The sequence below is a fragment of the Dasypus novemcinctus genome, chromosome 12 (assembly GCF_030445035.2).
Source record: "Dasypus novemcinctus isolate mDasNov1 chromosome 12, mDasNov1.1.hap2, whole genome shotgun sequence".
In the NCBI taxonomy this organism is placed as follows: Eukaryota; Metazoa; Chordata; class Mammalia; order Cingulata; family Dasypodidae; genus Dasypus; species Dasypus novemcinctus.
In genome coordinates, this window is record NC_080684.1 from 55,231,934 (window position 1) to 55,241,829 (window position 9,896).

At 35.6% G+C, this 9,896-nt stretch overlaps 1 pseudogene; it reads right to left on the bottom strand.

The window, feature by feature from the left end:
• Positions 1-4,496: 4,496 nt before the first annotated feature.
• Positions 4,497-9,252, bottom strand: LOC101432582 (RNA-binding protein with serine-rich domain 1-like; annotated as a pseudogene).
• Positions 9,253-9,896: the final 644 nt, after the last annotated feature.

Sequence of the window (9,896 nt, forward strand, 5' to 3'; positions counted from 1 at the left end):
TGAATCTCCACATAGTAAGCCTCAAGCCAGTCTTTTTAATTGGTTCTATCTTTTGTCCTATGCTTATGTGGCAATCACACAGTCTCCAGTGAGTCTGGAAACCTAGGAGCAGGGATGGAAATAAGTACCTCTACTGAACTCTGTGTCTATCTGTAATAAAATACGTTATATATATTTTTTCATTTTATCTTCAAAGAAACTTTAGTTTACAGAAGTCATGTAGAGAATATAGGGAATTCAACTATACCTAATGCCCTCCCCCTTTTCCTCTCTCCCCTATTAATAATTTTTATCCTTCTTTGGTTCCTAGCGTTTGCCTTTAACATGATGGTTGGTGGTGAGTGATTAGCATCTGCAAAATTCCAAAAACAAAACCCAACTCCTTGAATCCCAAACTTCAGCCTTTTTTGCTACACCAGGCTGCCTCTGTGAAATTTGTAAGTTTATTTTTATTTCAGGTGACAAGTTAATTATTTTTCTTTACTATTAGCACACATTTCAATAATACAGAAATTTAGAAATTAATATAGCACCCAAAAAACATCCCAATCAGTAAGCTTTATAAAATTTTAGTTTCTTACAGGTCACATATTTTTTTTTAAATTAACTTACAGCTTCCCAAGAGCTCTTAAGTCCATTTCTCTTCTTTATTAAGAATTTCCCACTATAATGAACTTCCAGTTTATCATTTCCATCAACGTAGATTTACTATTAGCACATATGTGTATGAATAAAACAATATTTAATATTGTTCGAGATGTTAAAATTTTTATAGTGTCATTTCTTCCTGTTCCTCTTTTTTTTTTTTGTAATTCACACAAAGAAGGAAAGTAAAAGGAATACTTGATAGTATTTCTGAATTTTATTTTATATTTATTCTACTGATAGGTTTTCAGACTATAAGAGTGGGATTGATACATAACAGGGCATGCACATCCTCACCTTTACTAAATAATGCCAAATTGGAGAGTACAAATTTTCTCACATCTCAATCAGGACTTTGTACTATTGTACTGATTGCCTTAAGTTGTTCTATCTTATAAGTGTAGGATGCTGTTTCGTTGTAGTTTTAATTGTCATATTCCTGATATCACCAGTAATTTTGAACATCTTTTCACATAATTATTGGCCATTTAGGTTTTAATTTGTCTGAATGTTTTGCTCATGTTGTCTGCCCATTTTTCTTTTGGGTTGTATGTTATTTTTCTTATTGATTTTTAAGAGTTCTTTATATATGCAAATACTAATCTTTTTATAAGTATATTGATTTTGTTTTTTCCATCCCTGACTTATCTTTCACTTCATTAAATTTATTTTGATGCATAAAACTTTATACTTTAATGAAGTCAAATTTATTTATATTTTACATTATGCACTATCATTATATTCTGGTCTAAGACATTCTTATTTCAGAGATATAAATTTATATATTCATATGAGTTAATTCATATATTCATTTTTAAATTTCTTTGAGATGTTTTATGCTTTGGTGATCCACATTATATTTATTTCAGTTTTGACTTTTTTTTTTTTCTTTTTCCTAATGGATAACCAAGTATTTCCAGGATTAAATGTAAAAGGTCCATCCTCTTTATATTCAAACAGTGATTTTGTTCCTTTCTAAGTACAAAATTAGCACAACTATTGTCCCACTTTTTGTCCAAGAGCTATAATCAGAGGAGCAAGAGACGGGAAACAGCAAGAAATTTTAGTGTTATCATTAAGGAAACAGAGAGATAGATGGAACTGGTAGAGGGAGATAACTTTGGCCTAGGTCCAGAGGAAAGAGGCATGGTCATAGAAAAAAAGAAGAGAAAAGGATCAGTTTTGCTTTTGTCTCTCCTTACCATATTCTTGGGGGTGAACAGTGTCTTTCTGCATGTCTCACAACTGTGGTCACTCAAAACTGTGGAAACTCTAGCCCATGTATTCCCCCAAATTGATTTTGAGAATGCTTTCAAATTGAGCACTAAAATTTGATTTTTGTTTGACACAAACTATTGAATTAGGAGATTCACTTTTCCTTAGTTTGTTAAGAATTTTTTAAAAATCGTGATGTTGAATTCCATCAAAAAGCTTTTACTGTATCACATGAGCATATCGTTTATTTTTTCTTTTAATCTCTTAATATAGGGCATAGTTTTGCTTAATCCCCAGTTAGATTTTACTTGCATTCCAGGGTATACTCTTCATGGCCACAGAATTTTAAGTTTCATACAGCTGAACTGAATTGAATGTATAGTATTTTACTTGAAATTTTTAGATTCATATTCTAAAATAAAACCCAGTCTATAGAACATATTCCTCCAGTTTAGGGTCAATGTTATACCTGCCCTAAAAGTAGGTTGAAATGTTTTCACTTGTTTTTGTTTTTATCTAAAATAGTTGGTATAAGATTGGAATGGTCTGTAATTGGCAGAATTGACAACATTCACTTACAAAAATTATGGGCTTTGTCATTCTGGGAAGCCTTTTGATAACCAATTTCATTCAATTGTTTTAAATTTATTTCTTCAAGCATCAATTGTAGTGACATATATTTTTCTATAAACTTATGATAGTTTAATGTTTACAAATTTATTTAAATAAAGTTGTTTTTGTAAGCCTCTGGGATTTAAAAAGGAAAAAAAAAGCCATTACTGTAACTTTTTTAAAAACCTAGATTTTTGTGTCATTTATTTATTTTTTTCAGAGTTTATATGCTTTAATAGTTTTTCCCAAAGAAGCAGATTTTGATTTTGTTGATTATTTATATTATTTTGTTCTTTTGTTCTACTTCTTTGATTACAACTCTGATCTGTTACTCCTTTCCCCTTTAATTTTGGGTTTACCTGTTTTTCTCTTACTGCCTCTTGGAATTGAATGTTCATATTATTTATTTTCAGACTAGGAAACTCCCTTTTAAATGACTGCTTTAGATGAATTCCAATTTTTTATGTTTTAATTCCATTGATATTCAATTGTAAATAATTTGTATACTTCCTTTGATTTCTCTTTAAGTTGACAATTTTTAGTTCATTTTAAGTTTGCCAGTTTCTTTTATAAACTATCTTTTTATTGTTGATTTTTCTTTTAAATACACTGTATTCTGTTGTCATGGTTTTATATGAATTCTTTGAAATTTATTGAGACTGCCTTTGTGACTTACTTTTTATAAATATTCCACATTATCTTGGAAAGAATATGTTTCTTTTATCTTTGGGGTTACATGGATTTCTTTAGATTTATTTCTATAAATATGTATTTATATGGAGATTGTCAATTTTCATATTTGTCACCTATTACTTGTGTTTGTTTTTCATTGTTGCATAACAAATAACCACAAATTCAGTGTTTTAAACAACATCCATTTATTAAGTCACAGTTCTTTAGGTCAGAAGTCCAGGAATGGGGTAGCTTGATTTCAGCTCAGAGTCTCTTGGGACCAGAATGAAGAGATCTGCTGGCTGTGTTCTCATCTGAAACTCGGTGTACTCTTCTAATATCATGTGCTTGTGGCAGAATTCAATTCAGTGTGCATGCGGAACCCCATCTCCTTACTGGTGGTGAGCCAGGGGCTGCCCTCAGCTCCTAGAGGTTGTCTAGATTCTTTATCATGTGACCTCATCCATCTTCAAAGCTGGCAATGGCTATCTCCCTTCAGTCAAATCCCTTGCACACTTGAATTTATTTATTTCTTCAGTAATAACCCTTGTCTTTTTTTCTTTCTTTTAATCCTAGGTTTATTCAACACAACTCTTTCATTCTACCCAACAAAGTACAAAAACACGACATTATTTAAAATACTACAAAGTTACAAAACTCAAAGCAGAGACTTTATAGCACTGAATGTACAATAAAAGCCCAAAAAACCCCCAACCAAACAAAACAACAAAACAACAGTGTACACTTTGTAAAGTTAACCTGCAAGACCACCAAGACTGGCTTCCAGACAGGTGGCTCCTGTAACCCTGCTGAGCTGGCTCTCAAACAGCTCATCAACTGCAGAGAAAGGGAGGTATGGGGCACACTAGAGAGCACAGGTAAGGAATCCTTCACACCAACTAATGCAGGATGAGAGAGGGGCTCTTCTCCCTAGGTGTCAGAAGAGGACTTGAAGCACAGGGACTGTGGAGAGCGCAAACATGAAGTGCTCACCTGTGTTCTCAAAAGATCCACGTGGGGCATGGCCAGGCTCCCAAATGGCCCTGGGCCATTTGGAGAAAAGAGGAATGTGCCAAAGCAGGGCGGCAGGAACACCCTGCAGCTTTGCTTGCTGTTTCTGCTGGCTCTGCCTCTGAACTAATTCTCTGCAGAATTAGGAAATAGTGAGCTTTCTAGCCAGAGCCACTGGAGGGTATCTTTATGGGCACAACCCCAAACCAACACTTCTGTAGTTGGTTTGTAGCCTTCAGAGGAAATGTCTCCATTGATGCCGCTGATTTAGGGATTTCCTTTCCAATGTATTCTCCTTTGGCTAGAAAAGTAACAAAATTTGGTTAGATGGCATGTAAGTTTCAGGGGTCAAGGACCTTCTGTGGCCCTGCTTCATCCTGAAGAGTTGGAGCGTGAGTACTTTTGTGGGGACTACAGCCTAGAGACAGGGATGGCCAGTGCACAGGAGACCTGCACCAGGGAAAATGGAACCTTCTCCTCATCCATGGAGGTGGCCTGCACCATCTGGGAGATGATGGCAGCTTTCTCCTGGGAGGGCTGAAATGCTAGGGGGGTGGGGGAGGGGAGGGCAGCCAAGGCCAGGGGGACAGCACAGCAGCAGCAATATATCCTGGCCATCTATTTGCCTTCTCTCCATGTGTTCAGTGCCTTCTCTGCTTCATACGACTTCTCAAACTCATCATAGGTGTAGCCTTTGGATAGATGGGATGCATCCTTTCCACGGGCATGTCAATCAAATTTTCCCATAGGTGGAAAATATCTCCATGATGTGATCATTGGTCACATTATGGGTGAGCCTCCCAGTGTGCACTTTGGTGGGTTAGGGGAAGGACACTGCCTTTTCCTTTTCTTTTCATCTCTGTGTGGTTTGGATTTGGAACAAGAATGCCATCTGTTTTCCTGTCTTGGCCAAGAAAGACTTGAAGAGCTTGAGGAGCTAATGGAGCTGGAGCCGTGAGATGTGCTGGAACTGTGCCAGTGGTTAGAGGCTGAAGAGGAGCTGGAACTACAGCTTGAACCCCTGCTAGTGCTGGAGCCAGAGCTGGAGGTAGAGCTGGAGTGAGACCTGGTGCTGCTGCTACCACAGAAAGTGCTGTGCCTCTTTTGAGTTTCATTCCTGCCATGATCCTTCTCACTCGACTTCTTGGTGGCTTTATCTTTAGAGCAATCCTTGGACTTTTCATTGAGCCAGGTTAGTATAGGAAACAGGGAAGGCAGCTGAGACCCAGCAGAGAACATGCCTGCTAGACAACATGGCTGTGAGACTGTGCCCAGAAACTGCTTGAGGGGAATGCTGCCAGAAAGATCTGCGAGCCCCTGGCCATGAGATCCCATTTGGAACTCTTCCCGGGGCCAAGGCAAAGCCCTGGATACCTTCAAACCAAAGGCCTCACCATTGGCCCCCTGAAAGCTAACAGGTGAGACAACTAATCAGAACAGCAAACAGCTAGGGCCCCTCCCCGACATTGTGAAGGGGGAGGAAGAAAAGGTCTTAAAAAGGCTTAGCCTGGGGCCCCATGAAGGAGACTTATACTGTAGCCCATCTGCATCCCTGTCTAGAACTGTGTCCTCTTTCCTTGATTCTTGATATACTCTTTACTCCCTTTCCTACCCTACGGCATGTCCCTAAATTATTTTATGGAACATAAGCCAAGAACCTAGAATCCCAGAACCCAGAGCATTCTGCCAGCATCATCAGAGTGGGTTTTACCTTTGGTGGGAGGAGGAAGAGCCCTAGTGCTAGACTTTTCATTACTTTCTTTAACTCTTAGCAAGCTCTTTCACTCTCAAAACTCCATTCTTCCCTTCTAAAGTGTTCAAGCAGTCATGGTGGCCTCATTTACCTAAACTCTCCCTTCTAACTCAATTCTGAGAAACTATCCCTGATCAGTAGCAATTTACACCAAAGAGCAGCAGCTCCCCTGTGCAGTGAATGCTTCCAGGTGCTTGAGGTCTGGGTCTCTGCCCTGCAGGAGTTTCCAAGCCTGGAGGCCACACTCCCTCGGAGCAGAGCTCCACGGACCTAGCTAGGTCCGTTGCCAGCCCCCTTGCCTTTAAACAAACAAACAAAAAAATCCATTTTTATTGCATATAATTCATTCAAAGTGTACAAACAAAGGTATTTGGTATAATCCCCTACTTGTTCATTCATCATAAAAGCCCTTGTCTTTTGAAAGGATTCACCTGTCTAAGTCAGACCAACCTACAGACGATAATCTCCTTTTTTAAAATCAGCAATTTTGAGATCTTAATTACATCCGCAAAAATCCCTTCATAGCAGTACCTAGAGTAGTATTTGATTGAATACTTGAGAAAAGATGTGCCTAGGCAAAGGAATAGCAATCTTCAGGGCCATCTCAGAATTCTGTCTACCATATGACTTTATTTTTCAGTTTGATATGTTTTTAACAGAAATTGTCAAAGTTATTCACTAAGATTATAGATTTATCAAATTCACTATATGATTCTGCTTATTTTTTATACATTTCAAGACAGTTATTGGGTTCCTAAATTTCATGACAGTTACACCTTCTTTGGAAAGTGAGGTAAATACTTTCACATGGCCAAGCTACCAACATTTTAACAACTGGCTCACAAATTTTTAAATTTCTCTGGAATTGGCATAAGTCAGCACCAGGATATTATATTGGGGACAAGTAAACCTTTTGGGAAAATGGAAATAATCTATATTTTTATTTTGGTGGTGATTACAAGGGTATATACATTTTCCAAAATCTATTGGTCTGTTAATTTATAATGGGTACATGTTATTGCATGTAAATTATACCTCAATACATTTAATTAAATAAGAAAAAAGAAGTTTCTTTCTTTGAAGACTACCATCATAGTAATGGTTGATTACTCTTTTATTCATAACTGGTGAATAAGAACACCTATCAATATATGGTAGTAAGTTATAATTTCTCTTTTGAAGCTGTTCATGTTTTGCTCATATACTTTTGAGTTCATTATCTTAGTATTTGCATATTTCTTTATGTTAGCCAGACATTAATCTTTCATTTTATGTTTTAAATATATTTTTTATGATTATGATGTCTTTGAACTCTGTGTGATAGCTTTTGTCCTCGTGAAATTTTAAATTTTAACATTGCCAACTTTGTTAATATTTTCCCCTTGTGTTTAATACTTGTTACTTTTTTAAGGTGGTCTTCCATAATCTAAATTGATAAATACATTCTCTTATATTCATTTTCTTTTAATACATTAATAATTTTCTTAGTTTCTAAATCATATGGATTTTTTTTGTGATTTATTTCAGAACTTCTTTTCACCCCAAAACAATAAACTTACCTACATTTTCCCTTCTAATTTTCCAATATTTAGGAATTATGTCATCTGAGATTTATTATTGTGAAGGGTATAAAGGTATGATTTAACTTTTAAAAAAATTTCTCTGAATAGTCACTAAACTTAATAATTATTGAACAGTTCACTTTTTCAACTAACTTGAAATGCTGTGCATATTGCTTACTTAATTGTCATTTACACAAGTTTTGTTTTAACTATCTGGTTTAATTTATTGATTCATTTACTAGTACACTAATAAAATACTACAATTTAATAACAGTAATAGTTACTATTTATTGAACATTTGGAATATGCCAAATATTTTTGTAAATTATTTGCATGTGTTGTCTCAGTTAATAAAATTAAATTTATAACAAAATTTCAAGGCAGATAATTTTAATGACATATTTAATAGATGACACATTCTGTCTGGGGCCACAATTCAAATTGCCCAATATTCTAGAAATTTGGAGACTTTCAGATTTGAAAATACTTCCAAGTCAAAGAGAGGAGTCAAGAGCCCTGTCATAAGGTCAGTAGCATGCTGATTGTGACAGGATTAAAGGCATAACTTTCATCCTGAGGTTCATTGTTCCAGATGGCTTCCACTTGATCATTATGTGGAGAGTTGAGTGGGCAAAACAGAAAGAATAGCATAAATATCAAGTCTTTAAACTTAAAGACTATGCCTGGATTAGTTTCTTGCCTGTGGATATGTACACATAATTTGAACAGAAGCCTACTAAGGTGCTGAGAATATCGTATCCCAAGAAATCAATGGCATCTGTGATTGATCAACTAAACACCTTAGGGGTGCTGCATGAAACCTGCATGAGCAAGAAGTAGGCTATAAAAGCTGTGAGCCTCTGCAAGGGCCCCATGGCAAGCATTAATGTGGTCAAAGAGGGTAAAGGAAAATGTAGTTCTTCTCAGAAATCAAAATCAAGGTTAATCAGATTGGGAAAATCAAGGAAATTACTCAACTATCAGAGAATGAAGACTTCATAATTCCTTCCCAAGAGAGTGCCGTAATTTCAGTGGAAATATGACTACTATTTCCTTTTATTTTCTTTCCCAGATGTGAGTCTTTGACTGTACTTCTGTTCCAATGCTGTCATTCTATATTAGGATGGGGACAGACAACTTCTCTTTTAACTTACAAGTTATTGTTCCATGAGGAGCTATAATACCCTGTGTGAGAAAATGACAAGTCATCCAGAGTTCCTAAACTTTGAACTGTGTGTAATAACTGGAAGAGACATTGGGATTGCTTTCTCTGGGGAGAGAGTGCTTGCATTCTATGTGTGGGAAGAAAAGTGTGCACAGTTATTTAGGTGCCCAAAATAATGGATTATAACAGAAAGTGTCTGACCATAAAAGGATATGTCCTTTGGCAGCTTCTAGGAACTTATCTAATGAGACAACTAGCATATGGGCTTGCCTTTATTACTGTTTCCTTTTCCATCTGGTCCCTTGAATGTGAATGGGTATATAGTTGAACTATGAGGAAAATGGTCACTCATTAAGAATGGAAGAATGGTGAGTAGAATGAAACCTGGATTTTGAGGACCTTATGGGATAGAACTGCCATTCATTCTGAGCTGTGAATCTCAAAACTTTTGTATAAGAACTAAACAAAATATTTCTAAAAATTTCTATAATAAATTTTAAATGTAATCCACTGTTAATTTGGACTTTCTTATATTTGTAGGCAAATCTAGTCCTAATTAATATAATCCTCTGTATAGAAAGACTCACCTTTTGCAACATGTTGGGCCATTCATTCATTGTGCCAAAAATAGCAAATCAAATGAGAGATTTAATCATCCAAGAGAGAAAAAAAACACAACAGAATAAAAATGTTAACGTATAAGAACACTTTAGGAAGAAATAGTTGAGTGAAAAGATATGAGGCAAAACTGATAAAAAAGACAGAAGAACTGGGAGAAACAAGGAAAAGGAAAAAGAAAACATATTACAATTGTACAATAATTAAAAGTTGATCAATTAATTCCTCCACCCAAACTGTTTCTAGATATTTGGCATCAGATGAATTGTAAAATTTGTGAATGCATTCCTGGTATTCAGATGATCAGAACACATGATATTTATTCTCACAATAAAGAAGTAATAAACCCTACAGCTCTGTTTTAAAGTTAAACACAAATATTACAAGAGATTAATAACAGGAATACATTTCCAATAAAATGAGACAATAAAATAAATATGGATGTTGCTTAAAGTTCCTCTCTCTGTCAAACTTGTATCAGTGTATGTTATTTATCATGGTTGTTTTTATAACCATTACGATAATGCTACTTAATTATGATTGTTATTATGTAAATTTTATGTAAATCACCACGATTATTATGTAAATTGAAGGTAAATCTCATTTATATTCTTTAGTAATACTCTGGATGAGGGTGTAGGTT